At 37.2% G+C, this 15,807-nt stretch overlaps 1 pseudogene; it reads right to left on the minus strand.

Moving 5' to 3' along the window:
* LOC149562871 (putative E3 ubiquitin-protein ligase ARI7 pseudogene) overlaps window positions 1-15,464 on the minus strand; it is a 92,946-nt pseudogene extending 77,482 nt beyond the window's left edge.
* Between the last annotated feature and the right edge of the window lie 343 nt (window positions 15,465-15,807).

Raw genomic sequence — 15,807 nt, forward strand, 5'->3', positions numbered from 1 at the left:
GACTCCTCATCTTCGGTAGGCCATCAATCATGGAGTTGCTGCATCGATAACTAGTTTAAAGCCATTGACTGAGGTATGAAAGAATTTTCTTGGTTTTAATTGTTGTTTATAATAGTTAGTACCAAAATTTCTAATGTTATTTATAAGTGATTATATTGATTGAATTGTTGTAGGGCAATGTTACACCCGATTGTCTGCGAGCCCTTAAGGTGGACTTACAGAGTGACTATTTGATGGTGGTAAGAAAATAATTAATTTTGTGTGTACATATATTTGATTTTAATGTATAATAATTATTGATTCATATCTACGTTGTTTGTATCAGCTTGAGTTAGAGAAGAGCCTAAACGAGAGGACGAGCGAGCATGTGAGGAAGACCCCATCATCCCCATCATCTCCCTCCACATGACGATCGAAGACCTCTAGGGATTTGTTTCCTTCCCCTCATGGGAAGGAGAAGATATAGTTGATAGACACACATGTATAGGCATTAGTGGACATATTTGATATACATTTGATGTATATATGACATTTTATATTTGATGCATGACATTATTAGACTTATGACATTATTGGTTATCATAATATATTATGTGTTTGTTAATGTATGACATTATTGATTATCATTTTATATTATATGTTTGTTCATGTATGACATTATTGGTTATCATAATATATTATATGTTCCTTCATGTATGACATTATTGGTTATCATAATATATTATCAAGGTTGCATGTGTACTTGTACCCACACCCCTGGTACTCGTACCCACGTACCCAAGTATTGGGTACTCGATGGAGAGCATCATAGCTAAAGACCTTGATTGAGATTTCTGATTATTAATTTTTTTTGGTTTTTTGTTTGTGTATCAGTTCGTTGTTTATCAAGCTTAATTCAATACCTAATTAGTTTGAAACTTTGATAGAATATTGATTAAAAATAAACTTTATCACTGTTCAAGCATAAGTTTATCATTTCCAATATGTCATCGTCATATGATTTATGAGCTTGTTCATGTTTAAAGTTTTCCTTCTCTGTTATTTGTTTATCAAGCTTAATGCAATACCTAATTAGTTTGAAACTTTGATACAATATTGATAAAAAATAAACTTTATCACTGGTAAAGCCAGAAATTTATCATTTGCAATATGTCATTGTCATATGATTTATGATCTTCTTGTTCATGTTTAAAGTCTGCCTTCTATGTTATGCATCTAAACATTTATCATAAATTATTATTACAAACATATAACAAATATGAAATTGAAAACAATACATTACATTTGCAAAATTTATCACCATTCTTGCTTTGAAAAATCATTGTCATGACTCATAAATTTAGGTTTTCTATAAATATAAAAGCATAATTAAAAATAAAGTTTGACATACCCAAGTACCCCCATCTCCTATTATAAAAAATAGATATACCCTTACCCGTACCTGTACACTAAGTACCCCAAGTACCCCCATCCCCATGCAACCTTGTATATTATATGTTTGTTCATGTATGATATTATTGGCTATCATAATATATATATTGTTTTTATTGTTTACATTTTAAGTACATTTTATGTCTTTCATTTTAATGTAAATTGCATCCAAAATGATGTAGAGTGCTCACACCAAAAGCTAGTGGATTCCCAACAAGAACACTTTTAAGGAAAACTACCTATGGCATTTAGTGACTCTTAGGGACGATTTTCTTTGACATGCCCGAGAACGTTCAAGCACTCAATGGGATGGGAGGATCTTGGGGCTAGTGTTTACCTAGCCACCTGGAGCTAACATAATAGATAGTTTGATCCCACGACGAAAGGTGAGAGAGATTTGGTAGTTGGCAACAAATGTACTGGCCAACACTACAAGTTTCAACATCACCTGAGATGGCATCGCAAAATCAAAATGGAGTAAGATCACCAAAAAATAAAGAGGTTATTGTAGGTCTCTGCAACAGAGTCCTATAGCACCTAGAATCACATCCATACCTTGCATGAGCTCCAAGATATGCCCCGTCAAAGATTGCTGCCCTATGGCATTTAGTGATTCTTAGGGACGATTTAGTTTGACATGCTCGAGAATGTTTGAGTGCTCAACGAGATGGGATGAGCTTGGGACTAGTGTTTACCCAGCCACTCAGAGCTAACGAAAGAGACAATTCAATCCCACAATGAATGGTGAAAGAGATTTAGTAGTTGGCACCTTTGTACTGGCCAACACTACAAGTTTTAGCATCACCTGAGATGGCGTCACAAAATCAAAATGGAGTAAGATCTCCAAAAAGAGAGAGAGGTTATTGTAGATCTCCGCAACACAGTCCTATAGCACATGGAATCGCATCCATACCTTGCACGAGCTCTGAGATATGCCCTATCAAAGATCGCTGCTCTATGGCATTTAGTGACTCTTAGAGACATTTTGATTTGGCGTGCCCAAGAATGTTCGAGTACTCAACGGGACTGGAGGAGCTTTGGGCTAGGGTTTACCCAGCCACATGGAGCTAATAGAACAAACAATTTGATCCCATGATGAATGGTGAGGGACATTTGGCAGTTGGTAACATTGTACTGGTCAACACTACGAGTTTTAGCATCAGCCGAGATGGTGTCGCAAAATCAAAATGGAGTTAGATCTCCAAAAAGAAAAAGAGGTTATTGTAGGTTTGTGCAACATGGTCCTATAACACTCATAATCACATCCATATCTTGCAAGAGCTTTGAGATATGCCTCGCCAAAAATACTACCCTATGACATTTGGTGACTCTTAAGGACATTTCGTTTTGGAGTGCTCAAGAAAATTTGAGCGCGCTTAACGGGATGGGACAAGCTTGTGGCTAAGGTTTACCCGACCAATTGAAGCTAACAGAACAAACAATTCGATCCCATAATGAACGGTGAGGGAGATTTGGCAATTGGCAATTTTGTACTGGCCAACACTACGAGTTTTAGCATCACCCAAGATGGCATCGCAAAATTAAAATGGAGTAAGATCTCCAAAAAGTGAGAGAGGTTATTGTAGGTCTCCGCAACATGGTCCTATAGCACTTAGAATTGCATCCATACCTCACGCGAGCTCTAAGATATGCCCTGTCAAAGATCACTACCCTATGACATTTAGTGACTCTTAGGGACATTTTGGTTCGGCGTGCCCGAAAATGTTCGAGCACTCAAAAGGATGGGAGGAGCTTGGGGCTAGGGTTTACCTAGCCACTCAGAGCTAACAAAATAGATAGTTTGATCCCACGACGAATGGTGAGGGAGATTTGGCAATTGGCAACTTTGTACTGGCCAACACTACGAGTTTCAACATCACTCGAGATGGCATAGCAAAATCAAAACAGAGTAAGATCTCCAAAAAGTGGGAGAGGTTATTGTAGGTCTCCGCAACATGGTCCTATAGAATCCAAAATTGCATCCATACCTCGCATGAACTCTCAGATATGCCCCGTCAAAGATCGCTACCCTATGGTATTTAGTGACTCTTAGGGACGTTTCGGTTTGGCGTGCTCGAGAATGTTCGAGCGCTCAATGGGATGAGATGAGCTTGGGGGGAGGGTTTAATTCGCCACTCAGATCTAATAGAATAGATAGTTCAATCCCACAATGAATGGTGAGGGAGATTTGGCAGTTGGCAACTTTGTACTAGTAAACACTACAAGTTTCAACATCACTAGAGATGGCATCGCAAAATCAAAATAGAGTAAGATCTCCAAAAAGTGAGAGAGGTTATTGTAGGTCGCTACAACATGGTCCTATAGCACCTAGAATTGTATCCATACCTCGTATGAACTTTGAGATATGCCCCATCAAAGATCGCTACCCTATGGCATTTAGTGACTCTTAGGGACATTTCACTTTGGCGTGCCCAAGAATGTTTAAGAGCTCAATGGGATGGGACAAAATTGTGGCTAGGGTTTACCCAGCCACTTAGAGCTAACAAAATAGATAGTTTGATTGCACGACAAACAATGAGGGAGATTTGGCATTTGACAACTTTGTACTGGCCAACACTACGAGTTTCAACATCACCCAAGATGGTGTTGCAAAATCAAAACAGAGTAAGATCTCCAAAAAATGAGAGAGGTTATTGTATGTCTTTGCAACATGGTCCTATAGCACCTAGAATCACATCCATACCTCACACGATCTCCAAGATATGCTCAGTCAAAGATCACTTCCCTATGGCATTTAATGACTTAGGGATGTTTTGGTTCGGCATGCTCAAGAGTGTTCGAGCACTCAATGAGATGGGACGAGGTTGGGGCCAAGGTTTACCCTGCCACCTAGAGCTAACATAATAGACAATTTGATCCCACGATGAACGGTGAGGGAGATATGGTAGTTGGCAACTTTGTAATGGCCAACGCTATGAGTTTTAGCATCACCCAAGATGGCATCACAAAATCAAAATGGAGTAAGATCTCCAAAAAGTGAGAGAGGTTATTGTTGGTCTCTACAATACGGTCCTATAGCATCTAGAATTGCATCCATACCTTGCACGAGCTCCAAGATATGCCCTCTCAAAGATCATTTCCCTATGGCATTTAGTGACTCTTAGGGATGTTTTGATTTGGCATGCCCGAGAATGTTCAAGCGCTCAATGTGACAAGACAAGCTTGGGTCTAGGGTTTACCTGGCCACCCAGAGCTAACAGAATAGATAGTTTAATCCCACGATGAACGATGAGGGAGATTTGGCAGTTGGCAACTTTGTATTGGCCAACACTATGAATTTCAGCATCACTCGAGATGGCATCACAAAATTAAAATTGAGTAAGATCTCCAAAAAGTGAGAGAGGTTATTGTAGATCTCTACAACATGGTCCGATAACACCTAGAATTGTATCCATACCTTTTATGAGCTCCAAGATATTTCCTATCAAAGATCACTGCCCTATGGCATATAGTGACTCTTAGGGACGTTTCGGTTCGACGTGCCTGAGAATGTTCGAGTGCTCAACAAGATGGGATGAGCTTGGGGCTAGGGTTTACCTGGCCACTCAGAGCTAACAAAATAGATAGTTTGATCCCACAACAAATGGTGAGGGAGATTTGGCAGTTGGCAACTTTGTATTGGCCAACACTACTAGTTTCAACATCACCCAAGATGGTGTCACAAAATCAAAACAAAGTAAGATCTACAAAAAGTGAGAGAGGTTATTGTAGGTCTTTACAATACAGTCCTATTGCATCTAGAATCACATCCATACCTTACACGAGCTCCGAGATATGCCTGTGAAAGATCATTTCCCTATGGCATTTAGTGACTCTTAGGGATGTTTCAGTTCAGCGTGCCCGAGAATGTTCGAGTGCTCAACGGGATGGGACAAGATTAGGGCTAGGGTTTACCTGACCACCCAGAGCTAACAGAATAGATAGTTTGATCCCACGATGAACGGTGAGGGAGATATGAGCAAGATATGTATGCCTAGGCCACTTTGTGCAAGATATGAGAAAAAGTTGCTAATTAGGCCAAATTGGGTCTTTTTGAGTTTTTGTTCAAGATAGCCTAGGATTAGGTGTTTTTAGTTGTTTTCTAATAGTTTGGAACCATTTCCAAGTCTTAGAAGTGAAATCTACTAAACTTTGCATTAGTTGCACTTTTTGTGCAAAATTGCAAAAGTTGCTTAAAAATGCAAATATAACTGGAGCATGGATAGTTACAACTTCCTAAACTTCCATTTGCAACTTTTTTGCAAAAATCGCAAAAGTTGCTCGAGCAATTTTTTGAGCAACATTGCAACTTTTGAGCAATTTTTTCTCTTTACATATTTAGGTCAAATGGGTCCATCTAGGACTATTCTAAGACCCTAGTTAAGATTCCTAGGGCCTATTAGGTAACCAAATACCTTAGTTTCTCATGAATATTGAAAGCCAATGAATAAGCAATTGGATAGCAGCTACATCTATGAAATATACAAAGGAAGATATAGAAAACTTGCTTAATAGAGAGACTAATCTGAGAGAAAAGGACATTTTAGAAGAAAATGGTTATCTTAGTGCCATCCCAAGTATGCCAATTACTTAGGATGAAGAGACAAAACCTACAACTATTGGGAAAGAGTGCACATGTACACAGACACAAAATTTTCAGATAGAGAAGTAACAAGTGCTATAGAATTGTCCACGGAGCAATGTGAAGTGAAGCCTCAAATTGGCTCATTAGTAGGCAAAGAATCTGGTCAGGCACTTCATTCCAGCACCACAAATGTTTCAATTAGAAATGCTTATTCATCAACGGCCTCACATTTACAAGACTTGGGAAGCTAGGATACTCAAGCTTGGAATGATCCCTCAAAGTTCTCATCGAAATATATTAATGATCTTAACAGAACAATAGAAAGCTCATTGCCACCTTTAAATGGAGATTGTCAGTTCCCAAACTTGCCCCAGTCAAGTAGATGACTGGTTTACAAAGAAACCAGTAGGAAATGGGGTCGTGGAAATGAACTCAATGAACTAAGAAAAATTGTTTTTAATCATTCCCCCAACGGTCACAACCTTTCAAATTTGGTTGGATTAGTTGGGGAAGACAATCTGATGTTGAGATCACAACCTTTTTCTACCAATTACCTCCTAGGTGTCTAATAGCACCCAACCCACTGCAAGATGCCAATTTGGTTTACCAACCTTTGCCAAATGCTGACTTGTCTCTCTCCAAGTGGACTCCACTTTCCTAAGGTCTTTTCCCCTTTCTAGGGCTCTTGGCAAACTTGGATCCAATCTAGGCTTTAGGGACACTAGCCCTCAACTAGGCCAAATAAGGCAAAATATACAACCAGGTTTCAAAACTTCAAACTTAGGCTACGATCAACATCAATAGGCTTATACCACTAGGATTCATGCACTTTTAGTGTCCTAACACCCCCAAGGGGTCAATTTCCCAAAATCAGGCCTAGCAATCCTAGTAGGTCAAATTTTAGTTTTCCTTGGCAAACTTCCAAACTTTCCAAAGGACAAGGAAAACTTACCACCTTTTCAAATACCCTTTACCTAGTTCTTGAAGACTTCATAGGATCAAGGGCTGACTCTATTCCAACATGTCCAAACTCCACTTTGGTCTGCAGACCTAATAGGCCTAATTAGGCTGGGTTTCCAAAGCACTTGCTTGAAAATGGGTTCACAGAATCAACTCAACCCCATGGAACTCTTCCTCTCCTTCCTACAACTCCATTTCACCTTTCACTTGGGTTCAAACAATCAATTTGGAAGTCTAAATGCCACTTCTTCTTTACTTCCACGCTGAACACATGGAGATGATCAAACTAGGGCCTGTTGGTAAAAATAGCAACCCAAATCCTCCAAGTCTGAAACTTTGCTATATCAAAGTCGCTTCCCTAACTTGCATCCCTCGAAGTGGCATCAAATTCCAACTATGGGATTGCAAGTTAGAGGCACATGTTTGCCAAAACCCTTGAATTCAGGCCTAAGCAAGAAACTTGTACAAAAAATGCAATAACTTGAGAAAATGAAAAGATTAAACATTCAAACCAAAATAAAATGAAGCCTATTTCATTAGGTTATCTAGCCATGTCAATTGATCACCTTTCTCGAGCTTTAAAAATCCATACAACTTAGGAAAACAGAGAAAATGACAGAAAATCAGACTTTTATTAATATAAATCTTCACCAGTTCATACCACTATGATGTTTTCTTCATGAACATCCTTTTATAACACATATTCCTTGCCTCCAATGGTCACAACCATCATTCAAATGGTTAGGCCAACATTCAAACATTTTTTGATTATTTTGCATAAAATGTTGTCATCAACTTTGCATTTTTGCATAAAATGTTGTCATCAACTTTGCATTTTTGCATGACAACTTTGACATTTTTGTGCTAATGACCTCCTAGACACCTAAATTCTTGCCTAATGATCCTAATAACACTTAAATCCATCTAAGGACTTCCAAACTCCCTATTGCACACAAACAACTCAATTTCCATAATGTGACCTTTGGTTCAATGTGGTATCCTAGTTTATAATGACACTAAGGATCCAATTGACCTTACAATTGGTCTTGTTACAAAAACCTTATTGGATTGAATACCCTATGGACCTATTAAACCTATTTTCCTTGGTGCCCTGCACCACCTTCATACAACCCTTTCAGGCGGGTGGAAGGTACAATGTAATGTTTTGGCATTGAAATCAATAAAAATAATCTTGTTTTCTACATTTTCATTGAGTTTTGTGGATGGTATGGATGTGTATGAATTCATAGGGATTTATGCTTGGTATGTTTGGATAGATGTTTGAATCACCTTTCTAATGCAACTGGTTTGAGGTTCTGAGACTTTGTAAAACTCAAGTTATTCCTATTTTTGTAGAAACAACCTAGATTTTGAGGGTTTGTAGGGTTTTGAAGAAAATTGGGTTATAACTCTAGATTCCTCCATAGGAAAATTATGGCCTTTGGTGGAATCCTTTTACTTCTAATGCACTTTAATATTCTTTTAGTTTCAATTTTTTATATGTAGGGACAAAGGAGAAATATGATGCCCTAGATGCATACACCTTGTATGCATCAATACACATTATTGTTGTATTGGCATTTTAAGACCCCAAAACTTCATGCTTTGATCTGTAACTTGGAAAACAACATATTTGGGACATTTCTCAACTAACTTAATTGGTCTCATGTTTTTGGCACGTGTCTAAGTTGTACCTCCTTTGTAAATGTGGCCTAATTAGCCCTTTTTGTCTAGTTGTTATCCCATGGGTTATGACAATGTTCTTGATTATAGGATCCCTGCACTTTGAGATTTGATAATACATCATAAATAGAAACTAGATTTGTTTTTTAGCATCTTGCTTCCATTGAAAATATACAAGTAGCAGACCAAAACCTAATTTCTTGGGCTACTACGAATCCAATGGGTTAATGAAGGAACTATGCCTTCTCTTTGTTTTGAGGTCTCCAAATCTAGTTAGTATACCCATGATGATGTAAGAAAAACATCCCTAGTGTCTAGTTTCATGATTCAATTTCTAGTGTAGGTTTCATGTATTAAGTCACTCTAGTGATTAAGGTGCAAGTGTGGGGTCTTGAGCCTTGTTTGAGCTTTCAAACTTTGTTAAGGTGTTCTTATGGGTTGTACTCTCCCAACCTACCTTGTTAGTACCTTGCCACTTGCATCATTTAGAAACACTAAAATAACTTATTTCCAAATGCTCAGCCCTTCACCAATTCCCAAACTCCTACCATTCACAAATCAACATGCTACAAGAGGTCAAATCCTTCATGGTACTTGATCTAGGGCTTGATTGGAAGAATCACAAAACACATCCTCCAATATTGAAACCCTAGAATCTTAAAAAGGACACTAATAACTACCATTTACCAAGTGGCCATGAAATTTCAGCCAAGGAAATTGTAGTTAGAGGCCCATTTTTGCCGTGTGCACCAAAATGTTGTACTAAAAACCTAGTTTTACTAAAAATGCAATAACTTGAGTTAGAAAACACGAAGAATGATGAGACCAGAAGTAGAAGAAATATGATTCAAAGATTTATCTCAAAAATCCATCACATTTGGTCTAAAATTTTGTACATTTCATGCAACATGCAAACAACAGTAAAAATGACTTGAAAACTGAATTTCTTTCTTTGCAACTTCTTCCAATCCGTATATTAATGCCCTCCAGACCTCACAAATGAGGTATATATATCTCCTATGTATATTTTAATGATTAGAACCAATATTTTAATAGTTATAAGTTATAACCCTTTTCCCACTAAGTTGTAAATTTGAGCAACTTTTACAACTTTCAACAATGCAACTTTGCACAAAAAGTGCAATTTTTACATTTTTCACTTGATTCCACTTCTAGGACTTGGAAAAGGTTCCAAAATACCTAAAACAAACTAAAAAAAACTTAGTCCTAGGATTTCTTGACCAAAAAAATTAAAAATCCCGAATTTTCCTAATGAGCAACTTTTGCTTATAAATTGCATAAAGTGCCTTAAGCATACAAAATGGTGTCTTTCTTTGACAACCATGGACTTCTCATCCAAGGGTTGTTTATTCTAGCCTAATTAGGTAAAAAAAAACATGAAAACCAAAATATAAACCAAGTGCCTTGGTGCTTTGCACCAGGAACATACCCCCAAACATGAATGAAAAGAGAACAATGACCATGGACACAGTGAGATTGGTGAAATGTAGCAATAAAACTCTTTGTGTTTGCAAGTTTGCAATAAATGACATCCAATACCCATACTACCACACCTAGGTCCAATGACTCTTATTCTACTTACAAGGCTCACTTGGAGTATAACACAACAAAAATGAAAAGGTGAGGCCCTATGATTGGTACAGGAGCACCCCTCTTATGAAATCATGTAATCAAGTTGTTTGGGTCATTTATGACCTCTTTCCAATTTTCTTTCCATGTTTTCAATAAGGTCATGATTTTAGACTCCTAGATTTTCCATTAACTCATTTACATAGTTAAAATGCCTTTTAGGCAAAAAAATGCAAAAATGCAATAAAAGTTGCAAAAATTGCTATGCAACTTTGCAACTTTTTGTATAACTAAGCAAAATTGTTTGTAATCATGTTACTGGATATGCAAAGACTTGGCATGTAGTGGGGTCTCAAAGACCCAATTGCAAGTGGATATGCAATGTTAATATGTAATTGGGTCTCACTAACTCAATTACAAGAATGAATTATAGATAATATGTAGTCAAGTCTTCAAGACTTTGCCTACAAGTGTCTATAAAGAAGATATGTAATCATACCCTAAAGACTTGATTTCAAGTGTAGAAGAGATACAATATGTAATTGGGTCCTAGAGCTACATTACAAGTTGTAAGTTCAATACATGCTGATATGTAGTCAAGTCTCAAATACTTAACTATGATTGTGTTAAGAGGGTGATATGCAATTAGGTCTTCAAGACTAGATTGTAGGGATGCAAGAATTAACCCGATGACATATGAAGATGCTCAAAGAGCTTGCAATCAATTCCTAGAGACTTGATTACAATATGTGCCTATCAATATCAAATGATGACTTATTGGTTGGGTCTTAAGGCCTGCCAACCACTTAGGCATGAGAAAGCTTGCAATCAAGTTCGTGAGACCCAATTGCATTTTGTTAATGCATGTTTATGACTTGTAATTGATGTCAAGAACCTTGACTACATATGAGAACTAAGACAAACTATTCACATGTTGAGATTCAACTATCAACCTATACACTAGTAACTATGAGGATAATGCAAGGGCATTCAAAGACATAAAAAAAGGGCCTAAGAGACATGAGCCACAATGCAAATGGATTTTTGTGTAGATTTATACTTAATTCTTACCAAGAAAAAAACATGAGCAACATATTGAAAGGTTATGTTAAAAAAAAATAATGTTGATGATGACCTTCAATCTACCTTTGAACCCTTTTAAAGAAAGTCACATATCAATATACTTCTTTATTTAAGATGAAACAATATGTGTATTGTTCAATTCGCTTGCTTCATATGTTCTTTACTATTTTCTATCCCCGCCTAAATAATTCAAACTTCTGCTACATGCAAAATACTTTCTAGTCTCCCATTATGTTTGGTATCATAAAAGGTGTTAAAATATTGAAACTATATGAATTATTCTTCATAACTACTTTATCTATTTGTTCAATGGACTCATTTAACCATAGTTGAAAATTTGGTTGGATCATAACTACTTTATCTATTTTTGTGGTTCTAGTTGCAGAAATGTAGGTACAAGGGAGAAAGATGATGCCCTAGGTGCATGTAGCATATATGCACCAACTCACTATCCCCAGAGGTCATACAATTCCAACGGTGGGATAGTGAGTTACACCATTATTTCTACAAGTTGCTGAAAACAGGACAACAAACTGTCTAAAACGGAAAGATTTTTATAACTACGAAACAAACAACTTTCAACACAAACTTCCTAAAGAAAAAACATTCTAATTAACCCTATCTATGATTCCATTAGGTATAGAAACCAAGGACAATGCCAAAAATGTCTTAAAACTCAAAAAATCAGTACTTTTTCCTTCAAAATGTCATGCTACAGCACTTGTCCGTATAAATGACAATTCCTTATGCCTATTTTAGGGTTAGGAAGGTATTTATATGTCTTCTTAGGTGTTTCCCTTCCATATTAGGGCTTGTGTCAGCCTTCTTCAAGTTTTAAAAGGAAAAATCCACCATTTCTTGCAAAATTAGCATTTTTGCAAAAATTGCAAAAATTTCAATTTAGCAACTTTTGCAATTTTTTCTTGCTTGCTCTTTCTAACACTTCCAACTTGTTAAATGGGCTATCCCTTAGCAATTCCATGCTAGGGACCCTTCCCTAAGCTAGAGACTTATCCCTTAAGTTGCTCATTTCCCTATGGTAAGGTATGCCTTGACTTTTAGGCCAATTAGTGACTCTTCCAAAGACATTGTGACTTCCTACACCCTAGCTATCACACCTAGGTCTAATGACCCTTATTGATGTAGAGCACACAACCTACCTTTGCCACTTGGTTCTTAAACTTCTAAGGGTACCCAAACCCACTTCAGGATGATGTCTTGGTTACTGGCCTTTTCCAAATGATGACCTTTAGTTATCCAAGTGGACTCCACTCTCCTAAAGTCCTTCCCTTTTCCTAGGGCTCTTGGCAAACTTGGATCAAAATATGGCTTTAGGGACACTTGCCCTCAACTAGGCCAATTAAGGAAAAGCAAGTAAAAAGGTTTCAAGACTTCAAACTTAGATTTGATTCAACATTTCTAGGACTAAAACACTAGGACTCATGCACTTTCAAGGCCCCAACACCTTCCAAGGATCAATATCCCTAACTTAGTAGGTCAAAATTTAGTTTTCCTTGGAAAACTTCCAAACTTTCCAAAGGACAAGGCCAAATTATCACCTTTTCAAATACCCTTTACCTAGTTCTTTAAGACTCCAAAGGATCAAGGGTTGAATCCATTCTAGCATACCCAAACTCCACTTAGTCCATAGACCTAATAGGCCTAATTAGGCTGGGTTTCCAAAGGAAGTGCTTGAAGATGGGTTCATAGAATCAACTCAACCCCATGAAACTCTTCCTCTTCTTCCCACAAATCCATTTCACCCTTCACTTGGGTTCAGACAATCAGTTTGGAAGCCTAAATGCCACTTCTTCTTCAATTCCTGGCTGAACACAGGTATGTTCAACCTAGGGCCAACCGGTAAAAATATCAAACCAATTACTCCAAGTCTGAAACTTTGTCGTATCAAAGAAAACTCTCCTAAATTGCATCCCCCAAAGAGGCATTAAATTCCAACTATGGGTTTGCAAGTTAGAGGCATATGTTTGCCAAAACCCTTGAATTCAGGCCCAAATAAGCAACCTTCACAAAAATTGCAATAAATTAAGAAAATGAAAAGATATAACCTTCAAACCAAATGCAAATGAGACCTAGTTCATCAGGCTATCCAACCATGATAGTTGATCTCCTTCACCAATCTGTACATGTCTGTACAACTCATAAAAATAGAGAAAAAGGTAGAAAATCAGAGTTTTATTCATGTAATCTTCACCAGTCTGTGCAACTATGTTGTCCTCTCTATGTACAACATTTTTAAACATGTATTCCTTGCCTCCAACGGTCATAACCATCATTCAAATGGTTATGCCAATGTTCAACTACCTTTTCAATTATTTAGTAAGAAAAGTTGTCATTTTGCATTTTTTTTGCATGACAACATTGACATTTTTGCTTTAATAACCTCCTAGACACTTAAATCTTTGCCCAAATACCCCAAGGCATTTAAATCTATCTAAAGACCTACAAACTCCTTATTGCATACAAAATAACTCAAATTCTTCAAATTTGACCTTTGGTTCAATTTGGTATCTTGTCTTATAATGACACCAAGGATCCAATTGACCTTACATATGGTCTTGTTACAAAAACCTTATTCAAATGACTAATCCATGGACCTATCACACTTCTTGTCCTTGGTGTTGTGCACCACTTATTACTACTTACAAAAGCTTTGTAGGAGCACAACATAACAAAATTGAAAAGGTGAGGGCCCTATGTTTCAAGGTGCCCCTACACCATTTGGTGGTTCTAGCACATGTCTGTACTTCCTTTGCAATAGTGGCCTAATCAACCCTTTAGCCTTAATTGTTGTCCCCACATGTTAATGCAAAATTTCTGTGTATGCAATGTTAGCACTTTGGAATTTGACAATATATCAAGAGTAGGAGGTGTCTTGGTGGTTAGTTTTTGCTTCCATTCAAAAATTACTAAGTTGTAGGCCATAACCTTGCTTCTTGGGCTACTAGGAATCAAAGAGGTTAATGAAGGAACTATGCCTTTTTCTTAGTTTAAGGCCTTCAAATTCAATCCATATGCCCCTACTGATGTAAAAATAACATGCCTTAAGTTTGTGCTCATGGTTCCATGTCTAGAGTAGGTTTCATATGTTAAGCCTTTATTGTTGTCAAGCTGCAAGTGTGGGGTTTTGGGCCTTGTTTGGGCTTTCAAACTTTGTTTAGGTGTTCTTGTGGGTTGTACTCTCCCAACCTTCATTGTTAGTACCCTGCCACTTGCACCAATGATTCAAGGTGACCCCGCACCACTCTTTTTCTCTCTCCCTCTCTCCCTATTCAATCTAATGAACCAACTAGATCTGCTCTACATTTTAATGTCTCAAGTATTGCTTTGTGGTCTGACTCGTGAACTTTCCAAAGAGTCTTATTATGTGGTTTTCTACCATATTTTATCAAGTGGACATTTGATGTGACAAGAAGGTTCGAATAATGAAGAATCTTCCTCTTTGTTTGCCAATCCTCAAATAACTACAAGTTAGGGTTCTTCATAGAATATCGTCTAAGCCATGTGTCAGTTACAACCATCGCACCGATATGGTACTCTAAACCTTCACCATCTATAACCAACTGATCCAATTTTTGTTTGGCTTGGACACGACACAAATAATAATCAGTCCCTTCTTTATTTTCTTCATGTTCAACAACAGAAAAAACATGGCCTGCAGTGATAAATGTACGAAATGTAGTCATTAATTCAAAAAATAATTAGGTAAAAGTTATAAAGTTACATATTAAAATTAAAAATATATATAAATATATATATTACCAGGTTGCACTAGATCAGACAAGCGGTCAAAGTCAATAGATGAATCCATCTCTACCATTTCTAGTGCTTGTGGGGGATGATAGGTGTCAATTGGGTCCAAAAATTGTATATCTCATTTGTCCACCCATTTAGTCAACTCACAATCATCCCAATTTTTCTCTGCACATGATAGATAATAGCATGCCATTTTCCGTGTGTGGATACTCCATGAACCTATATCAGAGCTTCTAAAAGAGTGCAACTCACTTGATCATATTAGTGTGCAACAATCCTCATATGGTGCAATGTTAGTATTATCTATCAACCAAAAAAATCTAGAAATCGTAGACTTACCTTCCTTACCTGGACCCATTGTAGCATTACACCACTGGATGATGGATTTTTCATCTATCAATATTGCTCCATCTTTGTACTTTAGTTCTTCATGAGCTAAGGCTCTTTTGATGCATGCATCTGCACCATCGTGCTCTCTCTTTCTATGACTAGCCTCTATGAAATTCCACATATATTGAATTCTACACAACCTATGCATCTTGCTCAACCAATAGAACATCCATGTATTCTTGAAATGAGATGCACAATTGTCTGACCAAATAATGTGCGGACGATATGGTATGCCCTTGTTAGCAAAATCTTCATAAAATAGTTGAAAACAACCATGTACAAACTCCGTAGAATGTGATTGATCATCACTA

The sequence above is a fragment of the Cupressus sempervirens genome, chromosome 4, assembly GCF_028749045.1.
Source record: "Cupressus sempervirens isolate cs-2001-9-10 chromosome 4, ASM2874904v1, whole genome shotgun sequence".
NCBI classification, from domain to species: domain Eukaryota; kingdom Viridiplantae; phylum Streptophyta; class Pinopsida; order Cupressales; family Cupressaceae; genus Cupressus; species Cupressus sempervirens.